Genomic DNA, 18,565 nt, shown 5'->3' with positions numbered 1-18,565 from the left:
CTTAGCATCAGTTCATGTAAGTCTCTCCAAGCCTCTCTGTATTCATCCTGCTGGTCATTTCTTACAGAACAATAATATTCCATAACATTCATATACCACAATTTACCCAGCCATTCTCCAATTGATGGGCATCCATTCATTTTCCAGTTTCTAGCCACTACAAACAGGGCTGCTACAAACATTTTGGCACATACAGGTCCCTTTCCCTTCTTTAGTATTTCTTTGGGATATAAGCCCAATAGAAACACTGCTGGATCAAAGGGTATGCACAATTTGATAATTTTTTGGGCATAATTCCAGATTGCTCTCCAGAATGGTTGGATTCGTTCACAACTCCACCAACAATGCATTAGTGTCCCAGTTTTCCCGCATCCCCTCCAACATTCATCATTATTTTTTCCTGTCATCTTAGCCAATCTGACAGGTGTGTATGATTTGCTGTTTCACCCAATCATTCTTTAGTATGAGATTATTTAGTTTCCAATTATTTTTTGGTCTACTTCCCCCTGGTTTTTTGTTGAATGTAATTTTCATTGCATCGTGGTCTGAAAAGGATCCGTTTACTATTTCTGCCTTACTGCATTTGAGTTTGAGGTTTTTATGTCCTAATATATGGTCAATTTTTGTATAGGTTCCATGAACTGCTGAAAAGAAAGTGTATTCCTTTCTGTCTCCATTACATTTTCTCCAGAGATCTATCATATCTAACTTTTCTAGTATTCTATTTACCTCTTTTACTTCTTATTTATTTTGTGGTTTGATTTATCTAATTCTGAGAGTGCAAGGTTGTGATCTCCCACTATTATAGTTTTACTGTCTATTTCTTCTTGCAGCTCTCTTAATTTCTCTTTTAAGAATTTAGATGCTACCCCACTTGGTGCATATATGTTTAATATAGATAGTGCTTCATTATCCATGCTACCCTTTAGCAAGATATAGTGCCCTTCCTTATCTCTTTTAATTAGATCAATTTTTGCTTTAGCTTGATCTGAGATCAAGATGGCTACCCCTGCTTTTTTGACTTCACCTGAAGCATAGTAGATTTTGCTTCAACCTTTTACCTTTAACCTGCATGTATCTCCCCGCTTCAGGTGTGTTTCCTGTAAACAACATATTGTAGGATTCTGGCTTTTAATCCATTCTGCTTCCTCTTTATGGGGGAGTTTACCCTGTTCACATTTATGGTTAGAATGACCAATTCTGTATTACTTGCCATCTTGTTAACCCCGGTTTATGCTTTTCTCCCTTCTTTCCCCTTTCCCCCCTTCCCAGTATTAAGCTTGTGAGCACCACTTGCTTCTCACAGCCCTCCCTTTTTAGTATCCCTCCCCCCGCCTTAGAGTTCCTCCCCCTATCTTACCCCTTTCCCTCCCAATTCCCGTATTCCCTTCCGCTTAGCTTATTCCTTCCCTTTTCACTTTTCCCTTCTCACTTTCCAATGAGGTGGGAGAAGTTTTACCATAGATTGAATATGTCTTAAGATTTTTCACTTAAAGCCAATTCTGAAGGCAGTAAAAGATACCCACTATATTCATCCCCCTCCATTCTTTCTCTCAGATATAATAGGTTTCCTATGCCTCTTCATGAGATGTACTACCCCCACTTTACCCTTTTTCTGATACAATGTCCTTTCCACATCAATTTCTAGAACAAGGTATACATGTATTCTTTATACGTCTATATAGTCAAAATATAGTTCCCAAGATTAATCTTTACCTTTTTAGATTTCTCTTGAGTTCTATATTTGTAGATCAAACTTTTTGTTAAGTTCTGGTTTTTTCATCAGAAATAGATGAAATTCGCTTACTTCGTTGAATGTCCATCTTCTTCCCTGGAAAAAGATGCTCATTCTCGCTGGGTAAGTTATTTTTGGTTGCATACCAAGTTCCTTAGCCTTTCGGAATATCATATTCCAGGCCCTTCGATCTTTTAATGTGGATGCTGCCAGATCCTGGGTGATCCTTATTGTGGCTCCTTGATACTTGAATTGGGTTTTTCTAGCCGCGTGCAATATTTTTTCCTTCATCTGAGGGTTCTGGCATTTGGCCACTATATTCCTTGGTGTTTTGATTTTAGGATCCCTTTCAGTGAGTGATCGATGAATCCTTTCAATGTTTATTTTTTCCTCTGTTCCTATGACTTCTGGGCAGTTCTCTTTGATAATTTCCTGGAAAATAGTGTTCAGGCTCTTTTTTTCATCATATTTTTCTGGAAGTCCAATGATTCTCAGGTTGTCTCTCCTGGATCTGTTTTCCAGGTCTGTTGTCTTCCCCAGAAGGTATTTCACATTCTTTTCCATTGTTTGATTTTTTTGGATTTGTTTGACTGATTCTTCTTGTCTCCTCGAGTCATTCAATTCCAATTGTTCAATTCTGATTTTCAGTGAAGTATTTTCTTCACTCACTTTTTAAAAATCTTTTTCTAATTGTCCCATTGAGTTCTTTTGTTCTGTGGAATTTTTTTCCATTTCGCCAATTTTGTTTTCCAGTTCACCAATCCTATTTTTCAAGGATTTTACTTCTTTATCCACTCTCTCTTTAACTGACTTCTCCAGGCTCTTTTGCCAAGCCTCCCTCTCCTTTTCCCAAGCTTCCCTCTCCTTTTGCCAAGCCTCCCTCTCCTTTTCCCATTTTTCTTCTAGCTCCCTTGTGAGAGCCTTTTTAATCACTTCTATGAGGTTCATCTGTGCTGAGGAACAGATGATCTCCTCCTTTGGGGATTCACCTGGGGACTGTCTGTTTTTAGTCTCCTCAGGATTTAGAGTCTGCTCTCTATCTGTATAGAAGCTGTCAAGGGTTAAAGTCCTCTTCAGTTTCTTGCTCATTCTTTCTAATAATCAAAGACAAACTAGCAAAGAAAAACAGGAAAAACTGGAGTCTTTCTTTGGGGGAGGGGCTGGGTGTGTTACCGAGCTTCCTCTCCAGACTGCAGGGGGCAGCAGTGAGGCACTAGCAGGACTGTGCTGCGCCTGCGCTCTGAGATCCCAGAGCGTGCTGAGTCACTGTGGGAGGGGAAAGGGGAGGCAGCCAGGTCCCGAGAGACTCCAGATGTTTGGGGTTGTATTCTTCAGCCCCGGTGTTTTTAGCTTCTCTGCTGGGCTGCTGACTTGCTGCCGGAGCAAAGTATCCAGTCCTGTAGTGAAGCTCTCCCCGCAGAGACGGCTACGATCACTCCCCACCCCCTCTCAGCTCTGCTCCCGTGCTCTCACTGCCGCTGCCCTCAGCCTGCGCCCGATCTAAAACTGCCCCAGCCCTCCAGTAAAGACAGACCTTTCTTGGCGAATCTCAAGGATGGCTTCTCTTGGTAACTATATGTGGTTTTTTTTTTTCAGTCAAGCATTAATTCAGAGGCTTGTAATGAAATGGATAGTGAGAGAAAGCGTGGAGCTTACACAGCTGTGTGCCTCCTCTCCGCCATCTTAACTGGAAGTCCTGAATCACCTCATTGTTGAAAAGAGCCACATCCATCAAAAGTGATCATATGATCTTGTTTTTATTTTTATTTTTTTATTTTTAAGCTTGAAACCAGCTTTTATACTCTTTTCTTTCACATATGAGATTTTGAGAACAATGTATATAGCAAGCCTGGGTAGGATATAGATGTCGAATTGGGTCTATTTGTTCCTGAAAACCCTTTATCATTCTCATACTTGACAAAGTATTTCACAAAGATTTCCCAAGACAGATTTTAAAGTGTTCAAAGAAAGAATAATTAATATACAAAAGTCCAAAATTTGACAGAGAAATCTGCTCAAGAATTATAAGATAATTAATTTGATAAACATTTATCATGTATCTATCATGTCCAAGGCTCTGCACAGGGAACTGGTGACAGTAATAGAAAAAGATGGTCCCTGTCTTCAAAAAGCTTATGTTCCTATTTAACATGAATTGCTCAACCTGCCATCTGGGAGAGGGGTTGGAGGGAAGGAGGGGAAAAATTGGAACAAAAGGTTTGGCCATTTGTCAATGCTGTAAAATTACCCATGCATATAACTTGTAAATTAAAAACTATAATAAAAAATATAAATAAAAATGGAAAAGAAACAAAACAAAACAAAACAAAATAAAACAAAAGCTTATGTTCCTCTGGAATTGACTTCTGAGAAGGAATTTTAGTTCATTTCAAAAATGAAAACTGATCAATTTGTCCAAGCTTTTCATTTTACAAATGAGCACACTCAGGCACAGAGAAATTATTTGCCCAGGATTTCATAGGTAGGTGAGCCAAGAAAATATTCGTGTCTTCGGAATCCAAATCTTGCAGTGTCTTTATCATACCATATTGCCCAAGTATTACCTTGGTCAAGTCAATTAAACTCTGTATGCCTTATTTCCCTAATCTGTAAAATTAAGAGATTTGATGAGATAATTCTCAAAGCCCTATTAAATACCTAATTTAATACCAAGATCTCCTTAGCTTAATTCACTGTTATTCTTATGAGATGATTTTGTGATGGGCATCATGCAAAACATCTCTAAAGTCTTGCTATTATCATCCTGACAGGATCTCTTACTGTGTGGAGTACTTGGGGGGAAGATCTTTACTCTTCAAAAGAGGTTCAATTGTGGATATAAGCCCCTGGTTATACAATTTGCCAACTCAGGACACTTAAAATTTCCGATCTGTGTTTTTAGGTTTAAGAATCTATTCCTTCTTTTTCGATTTCTGTGTTCAAGAGGATTAAGACACTTTGTCCTTTCCCTTTCACACAAGGAGCACATCTGTTCTGGAAAAACATATATAGTCCAGACTGAGTTTAGTTCTGCTTGCTGCAGACTCCTTTTCAACCACTTTTTGGATCATTATGTCAGTACTCAAAGATTTATTTCATATCTAGGGTCTCCCCAAAATGAGAAAAAGATACTCAATGTACAATGTGAATCAGGTATAGGATAGCTATTTTCTCTACACAACAGAAATGTTTAATTTACATAAGACCCATATGCATACACAGACAGAAAGCTTAAACTGTGGTAGAAGGAGTAACTACTAATATCCCTATCATATGGAATTGCTTAGTTCCTTTTCTTTAAAGAAACCATTATTTTCCTTGATAATTGACTCTGATCAAGAGACCTAGGATCTCTAAGCTCTCAAACTCATAAGGTTGCCTCCAAGACTGGACATGTCCATCTTGGGATCGCTATTCAGGTTAGCTATATTTAGGAAAGGGAGCACAAATAGAAAAAGGCTGTCAGAGGCCCAATGATCCAGACTCAACTCATACAGTTGAGCCTTTTGCTTTAATTATCACAGTCTAGTAGTTCACTATTTTTTCCAAAATAGGGGGAAAGGCTTGGATTCACTCATACCTCTCCAGAGAGAGTGAAATAGTCTTGACAAGCTTATTATCAAAGAAAAAAAGAGAAGAAATGACAAAAGGTGTATTATTTCCCTTTTAAAATCTGAGTCATTAGTTCTTCCTTTCAGAAATCAATAAGGAGCTGATTCATTATCCCCAAAGTACTTGAGTCCTTCAATGCTTAGTTATAATGGCCAGCCAAAAGTTTTCAGGGGCTTTATCATTACTCCAAATACCCAAGTACTGAGCTGGCACACATGGTGGACCAGAAGCAGGCAAGGCAGCTCTGTGCCTTCCCTGATAAATATTTTTAACTAAGAAGAAACATGACTGTTAACACCAATCAAAAACAATGAAACAGAAAAAGAAAAGTTAATAAATCAGATTTGGGAATTACAATGTGGGATATTTATTCCCAAATAAAAAGAGAGTGCCAGATTATCAGATTTTCTATTTGCTACTGCCATGGGTACAAAAAAAATCCCAAGAGAAACCTGAGTTATTTCCTTTCTTCCCATCAGACCCAAAACTTATCATTGTTCTTCAAAATGCAATTCTCTTAGGTTGTTCTGAAGGGTATTTTCCTGACCTCTTTCCTGATTTGAAGTATAATTCCATCTGGTTACAATTGAAGAGACTAGGCAGAATGAAGAGGAACATCTGGAGAATTAGACTGTTTTAGTCACAATATCTATCCATCTATCGATTTATCTATCATCTCTTCACCTGTCTATCCATCCCTTTATCTGTCCATCTATTTATTCATCCATTCATTTGCCCATAAATTTCTCTGACAACCCATCTTTTTATTTATATTGATTTCATCTCTCTTATCTCTATGTATTCTCTCTCTCATTCAGTGTGTGTGTGTGTGTGTGTGTGTGTGTGTGTGTGTGTGTGTGTTTGTGTGTGTGTGACGCTTTGTGTGTGTCTGTCTCTCTTTCTCTGACTACAAGCATGGCCTTTTTGGAAGAAAGAAGTATGTTTGATCAGGCTGAGATTAAACCATGTAAATTCATTACAAAGCTGGAGCTAAGTATTTGCTCAAAGGCAGAGGCTCCCAATGGAACAGGTTAATACAGCAGTCTGTGGAAAGATCAACACAAATGGATCCTTGAGAAAAGACTAGAGCATCTTTCTGGAAAAATAGGTAAGATAGATATTTGGTTTTGGATCATTGGCTTTGAGCTGACATGGTTCTGCTCTTCCTGGTTAGCATTTATTCCTCCAGATAGTAACTTCTAGACTTGAAGGAACTTGGGTCTATCTAGACAGGTCCTAATCCCCTCAGGTTGTTGTTGTGGTCCTCCATTTTTACTATCACTATGTTAAAGCCGAGTTACAGTATGTCCAGCTATGGATGATCAGACCAATATGAGTTCAGAATGCTCTGCCACAGGTTGGACACAAATAGTCTATCAGATTGATGATTATTGTTACCCAGTTGAATGTAAAAACCTCAACTCTTAGAATCATGCTTGGAACATAAGAGCCAATTATTTAAATACTTACCAAAGGTTGTTATCCAACAACATTTCCCCCCCTCTAGTTGGTAAATTTGGAGTTCAGCAAGCATAAGAAAAGCATAAGTGAAGGGAAACTCAGAAAGGGTGAATGTGGAAGTGTTGTGGAGGTCTGTTTAACCCCTCTGATGTAGATGACCTCTGGGGTGCCTTCTAGATGTAACCAGTTCCAGCATCCTTTTTTTTTTTTTTTTTTTTTTTTGGCTGCCATCCAGAACTGCTTTAGATAGAACCCTGTAGAATTTTTTTGAGTACTTTAGAAATTAGAAGTTATCTACTTAGCAACCACATTTAGAATTGAATCTGTCTCTGGGTTGGACCAATTGGCAGCTCAGAATTCCATGTTCTTGCTGCTTTAAAAACAACAAACCTCAAACTTTTTTTTGATGTTTTACCCTTTGCTTCAAGTAAACAGGCAAAGAAATTCTAAGAATTTTGCAATTAAAATGGTTATTCTAGGCCCCTCAGTGAAAGATACAAAGATGGTTAGCCTATGGACAAAGGCTGCCCAAAGCAAAAGACCAGATCATCTCCCAGAAAAATACTTTCTTGAACAGGGAGCCTGCTTCCAAAGTGCAAATATGTGTGTTTGTAGATAGTGACTAAGTTTGTTTGTAAGTGGTAGGCAAGCACCCCAGATGGCTAGAAATATGCTAATATTGGACAGCATTCCTGATGACTGGTATCCTGAGAGTAAGGCAGATGTTTCCTCAAAGGAAAAATTGTCAAACATGTTGTTTGCTTGTCCCATTTGGTCCTGTCTTTTGGGGAACTATGGTGGCGCAAATGTTCCATATAGATATATGTCATAGATATGTGGGATCCTTAATTATCTTGCAATCTATCTTCCCTAATTGAGAAAAAGTATTAGCAATAATAAAGAGCCTGTGTTCATTATATCTTGCCAAAGAATTTTACATGCATAATCAATTGATCAACAAGCATTTATTGAGTTCCTTTTATGTGCCAGGAATTGGGCTAAGAACTGGGGGGATGTAAAACTTAAAAAAAAAAAAAAAAAGAAAGAAAGAAAGAAATAAAGAAAAGATCATTAATTTCAAGATGCTGACATTCTGTGGGGAAAAGTATACATATAAGTATGTACAAAATAAATAGATTTTACATGTAGCCCTCATAAACTCTGGGGAATCCATATTCTTCCTCCCACTCACAGATTATGAGTTTTGAATCCTTAGAGATTGGCTATGACTATATGACAATTATTAAACACTTATTATAAAAGGCCAGACATTGTGTTAAGTGCTGGGGATACAAAGAGGAAAAAGAGATCGTCCCCACACTCAAGGAGTTCAAGAAAGGAAGCACATAATAAAAGAAGAGAAGAAGAAAGGTAACTGCTCAGAAGCATGTTGTTTTCTGGAGTGGAAGCGAAGCAGAGCTGCTCATGGAGAATGGAATTACCAGAAAGGTGGTGAACTTCAAAGAAAGGCTTTGAAAGTTTAGTGCTCCATCCTTTAGCTCTTTAGGTGGAGAGAAGGAGCAACTGAGGTTGAGTTGAGAAAGTATAGAGTATCCAAACCTGAGCCAGTCTGCATGATGATGAGATTTCAGGTGATCAGCTTATCTGTAGAGAAGGACATATTATTCTATCGAGTAGAAACCAATTTTTGAGGACTCAGGGATGATTCTCTAATGTCTTTGAGCCCATATTGTTTATATCTCTATGGTTATCCTTTGAGAATCAATTTAGTCAGTCAGTCTGAAGTAGCTTCTGGAAGAAGGGGATTTTAATAAACTGGTAAACAATAAGAATACTTGGTACAAACTTTGCCCCCTCACACTCTGTCCCCAAAGTGTAACACAAACTGCCACAAGGAAATAGTTCTGCTATAATGCATGTTTTGAAAATATGAATTTGTTCTAATGTGATTGTTATAATAAGGAACACTTTGAGTACAACTCAAAGCTTCTGTGAAATTTCTTCCTTGAGAAAAGCTGAGAATGCAGAAGACTGCATCATTTTTTTTTTTTATTTAATAATAACTTTGTATTGACAGAATCCATGCCAGGATAATTTTTACACAGCATTATCCCTTGCAATCACTTATGTTTCGTTTTTTCCCCTCCCTCCCTCCTCCCCCACCCCCCCCCAAGATGGCAAGCAAGGACTGCATCATTTTACAATTATTCACAAGCTGCCATCCTTTCAACGCCCACTTCCAGAAGCAAACTTCAGGTCTTTCTCAAGGTAAAATGTCCTATTTATTGGATATCATTTGGTACTGTACAAGATGTGAGCTTGTACTCCCCCACCTCCTTTTGCCATAGCCAAAGACTCCATTATTAATGTAGAAATTGTATATTTCTTAATGATTTAAATATATAAAATTATGCTGCCAATTTTTATTAGGTACCTGTTTTTTATGTCACTAAATGACATTTTTGAGTGTTGGGCTCCTAAGCTCTATTTCCCTTAAAAGCTCTGTGGTTTTTATTTCATAATTTTGCATAGCCTGGTGCTTTGGGAATATATATATATGCTGTGTTATAATTCACTGTACAAAATCCAGACAAAAGTGTGTTCAGTCTAAGAGAATATCTTTGGCAAAGGAATAACTAACAGCTTCTGGTTGCTAGGCATCTTTTTATTTCATTTGGGATGGGGGCAGTGACCAAGAGGTTTCCATATGCTCTTTGCTAGTTCCTTGTAAGATAATCTAATCGGTTTTTGGCTCCCAGGGCAGACATTGCTGCCAGATGACCTGAAAGTACAGTTTAAAACACTGATGGGAAGTAGGGAGTTATTCTCTGGATCCTTTTAAGCTTGAAGCTTTTCTTCTGAAAAAAGGAAGAGGAGGAAACCTGGTCAAAGCTAGTAGTTCTACTCTTCTCCTTTTCCATCCCAAATGGTTCCTCCTCAGGAATATGCTGGAAAGCCATATTTGTTTCAGCTTCAGGAATTTTTTTCTAGCTAACTTGATGCTTTTGCTTGGTCTCAAGAAGGCAAACTAGGAGAGATGATTGGCAGCTGTAGAAAGGTTCCATGAAAAGAAAAACAGTTTCAAAACAGTTGGGAGTATCCATAGTGGAATGAGTTTGTAGTGAACTTTCAATAGAAGTGTTAGACTGAGAGCTGACAGATTCTTTGTTCATGGTGTAGCAGTGATTCTCAAAGTCTGGTCCAGAGCATCTTCGGAATCTCTGAAATCCTTTCAGAGAGACTACAAATTCATAATTTGTTTTTATTTTTAATTTGATCAATATCTATAATGATAACCCACATAAACAAAAACTCTTTGGACAGATCCTCAATCATTTTTAATAGGATAAAGATATTGAGAACAAAAGTTTGAGAACTACTGGTGTAGAGGGTATTCTGAGTCAGTTAGTACCTCTAGGCTTGTTGATGTCTGAGATTCTGAGCACTTTGACATTTTGTGACCTAATGTAGAACTCTCTATTCCACAGGAATAGCATGAGAAATTTTCTTAATGCTTTGCTGATATCTGGGTAAACTATTATTTGCAATATCCATTTGACATTGTTGGAAAAAAGAAATGAGGTTACTCTGATATGATCCGTTCTTGATGTTTCTTTTAGTGCTGACCTTTTCCTTCTATTGATGTTCACCAACCCTTTATCTTTGAGTTCTAAAATTCTCACCCTAACAACAGAAGCAGAAATTTGGATTCCTTTTGCTACTTTTCTTCAACTTAGTTGGCTAGGGCCCTAAAACAACAACAAACATTTATGTAATCTTGTTTGTTCTCTTGATCACATTTCCTGATTTCTCTGTTAGAGGAACAGGAAGTTTCTTCTCCAGGTGTAGAAGAAGCCAAAATATACAGAGAAACCCTCACATGACCATAATTTCTCTGCTTTTTACCTTCAAACTCCAATAACCAGAAAACTGTGTCTGGAATACAACTCCTGGGAAAATCTGTAGGATTCACAGAGGAACTAACAGCAAAGTATTCTGGGGGTTGTAGTCCACAGGGAAAAGCAAATAAGACCTTAGTGACAGGTCTGTACCATCTACATCCTAAAATCTTCCAGGTTCATTACTTTATTCCTCTCTACTTTTTGTTATTGTTGTTATTGTTAATTGAGACATTTGTACTATGGCAACTTTCCAAACTCTATAATTTTTCAAAGATCACTTGGCAATGGCACTTAATTATAAGTGCTTGATATTTTAGTAACCTAGAATAAATATTCATCCAGTTTTGTGATTTGAACTCATTGAGGCCAACGAACTCATGTCTATAATTTCCCTCCAATTGCCATCCCCAGTTCCTCGAAGTATTTTCTTTATTTACAAGCAAAACTCATGTCTGAGGAATGTTAATATCTGGAAAATCAAAGCTAATTGGTCAGCAATCCTGGATTATGTGATTCCTTTAGTTATTTGACTACCTTCCCATCATTAATTCTGTTCCAGTCTTTCTGATCTATTCAGTTGTATGTGTGGACCTTTCTAGAATCAAGAGGAAGGGAAAAATAGAAAAGCCTATTTTAAGTAGAATAAGGCTGAAAATAGGAATTGTAGATTACAGGAGAGTGTGAGGAACCAGCTCCCCACAAGATAGGAGTTTAAAGGGACATTTAAAGTCATCTAAATCCAGCTACCACACTCTATAAATGAGGAAATTGAAATGTGAAACTCAAAGTCTTAAGTTATTTCCTCAAGGATGTACAATAAACAAGTGGCACATCTGATCCTCTGACTCCCAAATCAGTGCTCTTTTTACTACATGCACCATATTGCTCCTTTATCACCATTATCATCTACTGTGGTATCCGAAAAATCAATAAGTAATTTTTCAAAATAGGGAACTAATTTGTCTATAAAGTGACTGTTACATTATATATATATGCAATCAAAATTCTTATTATCTTTTTTCAATATAATGATTTATTTATATTACCAAAAATTTCCTTTGTCCTTTCTTCCTCTCACAAAGAGCCATTCATATTAAAAATATTTTCAAAGACAAAAAAGAGAAAAATCAGCAAGACTGAAAAAAAATGAAAATATGTGCAATGTTTCATATTCATGGATCTCTTAACCTCAACAAAAGGATGGGATGGGAGTCATATCTTTTATTTGGTGCATGCAGATAATTTTGCAACATTGGCTTTTGATCCAAAATGTTAACAGGTTAGTGCAGACCTCCTAACTAAACAACATGTATACTTTAACAGAAATTCTAATCCAAAGAGTGGAATAAAGTGGGGATTTTCAGAACTATATCCTTCAAATTACTTAGATGTTGATCTCAAATTTTGTGAAAGAATGATCCTGTGTTCATCAAAGGGCATCATTTATATCTCTTTCCTCATTCCCCCCTCATTTCACTGACCAATTCAATTTCACACCAGTTAGCAAAAGCATTGGAATGATCTCAGCAACTTAGGAAAAAAAATTTAGAGGGAACTAAGATAAGATGAATAATCATGATATCCAGTCTTAATGTTCCTATTTCTCTGGAAGATGTCATCATTTTCTTGGGTAAATAAGATTTGCAACCTCTCAGTAATTCTCAGCTCTTCACTTTCCCATCTCATATATATCCATTCAGTTCCCTGATCTTGTTAAATTCATCTCAAAATCTCTGGCACCTGTTCCTTTCTCTCTACTCATATTACAACTACCTTAGTCTAGGCTTTCATTGATTTCCTCCTGGATTAATAGAATAGTCTTCTGATGGATCTTCCAGCAACTAGTCTGTGCCCTTTTCCAATGCATTCTCTACACAGATGACAAACTGACATTCCTAAAGGATAGGGATAAGTATGTCACATCTCTGCTTAAGAAGCTTTAATGATTTTTTTTATTGTCTTTATCTTAAAATCTAAACTCTGACATTTAAAATTCTTCATAACTTACGACAATTCTCAGGATGATTATAATTTATTTCCTTTCACATACTCAATGTGTGTGAAATCAGTTTACTTGTTTCTCATGTCTTTACATTTCTTCCCTCCATGCCTTTGTAGATCCTGTTTCCCCATTCCTGAAATATGTTTCTTCCTCATTCTCATCCCCTAAAACCCATAGTTTCCTTCAAAGATTAGCTTGAGTGCTACCTTCTACATTTGGCCATTTCAGATACCCTCAGCCCCAAATTATTAATCATTCAACATTTATTGTGTCTAATTTATGCCATGTATTGTACTTATTTTGTATAATATGCATATTCATATATTTTTGTACACAAAAATTAAAACACATCTTATCTCCCCAGATAGACCATAAGCTTTTTGAAGGCAGCAGTTGTTTCCCATTTTGTCTTTTTGTAGCACTAAATAATGTCTGGAACATAGTAGATACTTAATTGCTTATTGATTGATCTGTTAATAGTTCAAAATTTTTTTCCACTATACCACACAGATTTGCTTCTCTTAAGTGAAATATAACTAATAGGTTCCTTTAGTATGATATATATGCAAAGTGTGTCATTTCCTCACCCACTATAAATGTTTGAAGACTCTTGCCTTCCCTTCAGAACCCTTATCTAGCACAAATGGATTTGGAATGATTCTAGAGATTAAGAGGATTGCACCAGGTAGAAAAATTGCTTTCTACAGAGAGAGTGAAAGGTCCTTTCCTTTTATATAGAAAAACTCAATATAGTTTATAAGGGGCTAAAGAAAGCTGGATTTTATGTATTTTTGGATGAGAGATTATCCTTTGGGGAATGAAAGCCAAAAAATACATTCCAATTTATGAGCCATTAAAATTGGATTAATTCTGATTGCAAAGATTTAGAATGTATTACTATTTAGAAATGATATACATAATTCCCCCTGAGTAGAAAGTAAAAAGAATAATAGCTCCTATTTATGTATTGTTTTATGGTTTACAAAGTACCCTTTTTGTAATAACCCTGTGGAGTAGATAATGCAAACATAATTATATGTATTTTCCTCCTGAGGGAACAGAAACTCAGAGAAGTTATGACTTGACCACAGTAACATAGGTTATAAGTCACAGAATCAGACACTCAGACTTGGAAGGGACCTTGGAGCAAGAAAGTGATGGAGCTAACTTTAACTAGCTTTCAGATATGAAAATTACATAAAGAGGTCTCAAATGGCAAGGCCCCAAATATAGCAAGGGCTATCTCTCATGTTTATAGCATGGGTCATTGTGTGACTTAAAGGGAGACAGGTACCCTTCTTCTAAAGGAGATTTTAGTTCCAGCCAGGAGGAGAAACAGGCATTTGTTTTTTGTTGTTTTGTTTTGTTTCGTTTTTTTTTTTTAGAGAGAGGGGGTACTTGGAGAGAATTATATTAATCTGCTCCCTTAAATATTGTTAGTCTAGGGGATATGACTAGATTCAATCTAATTTTTTATTGCTATGTCATTTCTTTTGTGGGGAGGAGTAGGACTCCAAGTTATATTTTAAGGCTTGACCTCTCTCCTACTAAATACCAGTTATATTATGAGCACATAGAAAATCACAAAGAATGCCGTTTACCCAAATTATAGCAAAACAGAAACCTAAGAAGGGATACATAGGAGAACATACAGAAGATGAAGGAGCTCTCTTGACGAAAGTGAAAAAACTTAACTAAACCAAGAGAGAATGTCCTAAATCTCATTTAAGGGGAAACTCCCCGAAGTCTCCAGTGCAGCAAACTGGGGATAAAGATATGAGGGAGACTGCCAGCTCCTCTTATGTCTTCTTAGATTCTTTTCTGTCTACAGCTTGAAGTAGGGCCCGACCATTCAACCTCCTTTCTCGAATAAGAAAGCCAGAAATGCCTGAAGCAACTTAAAGCTGGAAGTCTCAAAGAGCACTAAGAACACTGACAGTGTGACATTGGCTGTCTCCTACACTTGCCAATTCCAACCTGTTCTTCAATAGAGTAAGGCATTCATCTTCATCAATAAGGAGAGAGTCCTATACCAATGGGCATGGGACAGGTGTTACAGTAATGTTTTTAGTTTAGACATTTATACTTTTAAAATGGCCACAAATTAGGGCTTGATTTATTGTTTGGTTGATTGGTGGTTATATTTAAGAAAACATGAATGATGCAGATTAAATTTTGAAGTGTTTTGCAGGAGTCAGCTAAGTGGTTCAATGGATAGAGCACTGATCTTGGAGTCAGGAGAACTTGAATTCAAATTCAGCCCCAGACACTTGACACTTACTAGCTCTGTGACCATGGGCAAGTCACTTAACCCTGACTGCCTCATAAAAAAACAACCCCAAGCCTATCCAAACTGTATGTGCCTATAGTAATGAGAAAAGGAAAAGAAAGTGAAGGAATTATAATAGGTAATGTGATTGTTTTATAAAAGTATCACTTCTCACTTTGCAGATGAAAAGATGGTATACTTAGAGAATCCTGGAGAATCAATTTAAAAAATAGTTGAAATGACAAAAAATTCCCGACTCCCAACTCTAACCCTAACTCTAACCCTAAATGCCTCCTGATTTTAACCCGACTCTAACCCTAACCCACATATATCATCAGCATTTCTATATATTACCAACAAAGGAGATAGCAAGAGATGGGAAAAAAAAGTTTCTAAAATAACTGTAGACAATATAAAATACTTGGGACTTTACTTACCAACACAATTCAAGAACTATATGGAGACAGTTATAAAACACTTTTCACACAAAGTCAGATCTGAGCAAGTGGAAAAATATTAATTGATCATATATAATAAAAATACTGATTTTACCTAAATTAATTTCCTTATTCAGGACCACAACAAATTACAAAAAATTAGTTTATAGAACTAGAAAAAAAGACCAAAATCCATTGGGAAAAACAAAAGGTCAAGAATCTCAAGAGAATTTGTGAAAAAAAATACATGAAGGAAGGTAGCTTGGCCCTGCCAGATCTCAAACTATATTATAAAGCAATAATCATCAAAACAATCTGATACTGGTTAAGAAACAGAATGATGATCAGTGGAATAGATCAGATACACTAGAGTTTGATAAACCTCAAAATCCAAGCTTTTGGCTCAAAAACTCAGTATTTGACAACAACTGTTGGGAAAACTGGAAAATAGTTTGCATAAACTAGGTATAGACCAACATCTCATACCATGTATAAGGTAAAAATGGGTACATGATTTAAACATAAAAGGTGATACCATCAGCAAATTAAGGGAGCATAGAATAGTTTACATGTCCTGTCTGGATTAATGATGACTTTATGACCAAAAAAGAGGTAGTACTACAAGATATAAAATAGATAATTTTGATTATATTAAATTTTAATTATAAACCAAGATTAGAAGGAAAGCAGACAGCTGGGGGGGAAATTGTTTTAGAAAGTGTCTCTGATAAAGGTCTACTTTCTAGTATGAGGGCTTGCTAAATCCTTTTCAAGGCTGTTCTCATCCATTTTTGTTGTTCACCTGGAACTCAACTCTTACCTGTGGCTGCAAGAAGCTGTACCATGCACAGTGGACACATTTTAGTAAAACTATCTCAGCAGTTTGGTTAAACCAGGTAACTCATGGGCCTCCAACCCATGAGGGAGGGGGCTAGTTAACCTAAACATGGGAAAACTTCCTCTAGAAGGAAAAAAATTCATTCCAACAGCCATAAAGGTGGCTGAATTGGGTACCATAGAATGCTTAGAGCATGGTTAGACACCAAAGATGCCAAGGTCATCATGAATCATCTTGACTTTTGCCTTGAGACTGAACTTTAATAGCTCTGGAAGAGAAGGTGAGGCTGATGTCTCTGTACAACTCCACCTTAAAATTTAATTCACATGTGTCAAGACATCACTCTGTGATGTCATTGGTTCTCTTCAAGAGTTAAGGATGATAACAGAGAACTGAATTAAGTTTGTAAGAATACAGGTCATTTCCTAATTGATACCTGAACAAGAAGTTTTCAAAGAAATTAAAGTATCTATAGTCATGGAAAATTCTCTAAATCACTATTGATTAGAGAAATGCAAATTAAACTCATATCTATTAGATTGGCTGAAGTGACAGAAAAAAATTGGTAAATGTTAGTGGGAATGTAAGAAAATTGGGATATTAATGTCCCAATTATGGATATCAATTTAAAACTCTGCCCAAAATTCTGTGCATATCTTTGGCCCCCTAATTCCATTTCTAGGTCTGTATCCTAAAGGAATTTTTAAAAAAAGAATAAGAACCTATTTGTACAAAAGTATTTATAGTGGCTTTTTTCATGGTGGCAAAGAATTGAAAAGTGAGATTTCTATCATCAGTTGGGAAGAGGCAGAATAAGATGCATATACAATTGCAGTACAATATATTAGAAATGACAAACAGGATGCTTTTAGAAAAATCTGAAAAAACTTTACATGATTTATTGTAAAGTCAGGAGAACCAGGAGAACAATGTACACAGGAACATTAATATTATACAATGATCAACTGAGAATGGCAACTATTCTCAGCAATACAGTGATCTAAGACAATTCCATAGGACTCATGATAAAAAGTGCTATTGATATCCAGAAAAAAAATCTGATGGAGTCTGAATGCAGATCAAGGATCAGATTTTTCACTTTCTTTTTTATGGCATGGTGGGTTTTTTGTTTTGTTTTGTTTTGTTTTTTGATTTGTGTTTTACAACCTAATATAGAAATATGTTTTGCATGCTTGCACATGCATAACCTACATCAAATTGCTTACTGTCTCAGAGAGTAGGAGGGAAAAGAAAGAGGGAGAGAATTTAGAATTCAAAATTTAAAAAAAAAACAAATGTTAAAAATTGTTTTTACATGTAATTGAAAAATATTTTTAAAAGTATATGTGAATGCATTCCTGCCTCCCCTCCTTTGTTAAATATTTATCAGCACACCCCTATAGTCTTCTAGAAATATTTTTTGAGCTCAGCGGGCTTTGGAATAAAGTGAGGCTAAAAGCCTAGTATTTAGAAGCTAATAACCACAACAACAATAAAAGTAATCATTTATATAGCCTCTTAAAGTTTACAAAATATCTTATTCATTATCTCATTTGATCCTCACAACATCCCTGCCTCAAAAGTCCTCTCTATAGCTGAACTGAACATATGGGAGCTCAGCCAGCTCTGCTTTCCCTTCAAGAGAGGGATGAACCTATTCCTGTTCTACACTTGAATACTAAATTTGCCTCTTTCAAACTTTTCCCCCTTGCTCCTAGTTCTTTCTTCTGGGACTAAGAGGGGCAAATTTATAATCTTTCTACTAGTGTTTCAAATACTTGAAAGACAGCTATCTTTTCCCGCCTTTTCATGTATTCTGACTTTTTCAATTGATTCTCCTAAGGCAAGGTCTCCAGTCCCATCACCTTTGTTTGTCCTCCTCTCTATTGTCCATCTTATCAATATGCTTCCTAAAATATTTGAACTAGTTTAATTTTCTTACACTGGGATTTCTGGGTCAAATGCTTTACTAAAAGATAGTTAAACTAATTCAGGTTTTACTACATTCAGATTTCCCCCTCTCCAAGCCATCTTCCCTACAGCTACCAAATTGATTTTCCTATAGATAACGTCTAACCATATCACTCTTTTTTCCTTCCCAAATTCCACAGTTTTTCTATTGCCTCTATGCTAGAAGTGTGTATTGTATTGTATTGTATTGTATTTATTTATTTATTTTCCTTTTTTTAAAAAATAGCTTTTTATTGATAGAACACATGCCAGGGTAATTTTTTACAGCATTATCCCTTGCATTCACTTCTGTTCCGATTTTTCCCCTCCCTCCCTCCACCCCTTCCCCCAGATGGCAAGCAGTCCTTTACATGTTGAATGGGTTACAGTATATCCTA

The 18,565-nt window shown here is 36.4% G+C and overlaps 1 protein-coding gene across 4 annotated transcripts in view; it reads left to right on the top strand.

Annotated features, from left to right (window-relative positions):
* The window catches only part of FAM76B (family with sequence similarity 76 member B), a 93,990-nt gene that overhangs the window by 63,208 nt on the left and 12,217 nt on the right, over nucleotides 1–18,565 (top strand). The window contains exon 11 of one of the 4 annotated variants that reach the window (XM_051986839.1): nucleotides 3,332–4,607. The exons of the other annotated variants lie outside the window; for them this stretch is intronic. The gene's annotated coding sequence lies outside the window, so the exon portion shown is untranslated. Of the gene's footprint in view, nucleotides 1–3,331; nucleotides 4,608–18,565 lie in introns of those variants that run through there. 4 annotated transcript variants of the gene reach the window in all.

The sequence above is a fragment of the Antechinus flavipes genome, chromosome 3 (genome assembly GCF_016432865.1).
Source record: "Antechinus flavipes isolate AdamAnt ecotype Samford, QLD, Australia chromosome 3, AdamAnt_v2, whole genome shotgun sequence".
Lineage (NCBI taxonomy): Eukaryota > Metazoa > Chordata > Mammalia > Dasyuromorphia > Dasyuridae > Antechinus > Antechinus flavipes.
The sequence above is the reverse complement of the archived record's forward strand: the minus strand, read 5'-3'. Positions and strand labels throughout refer to the sequence as shown.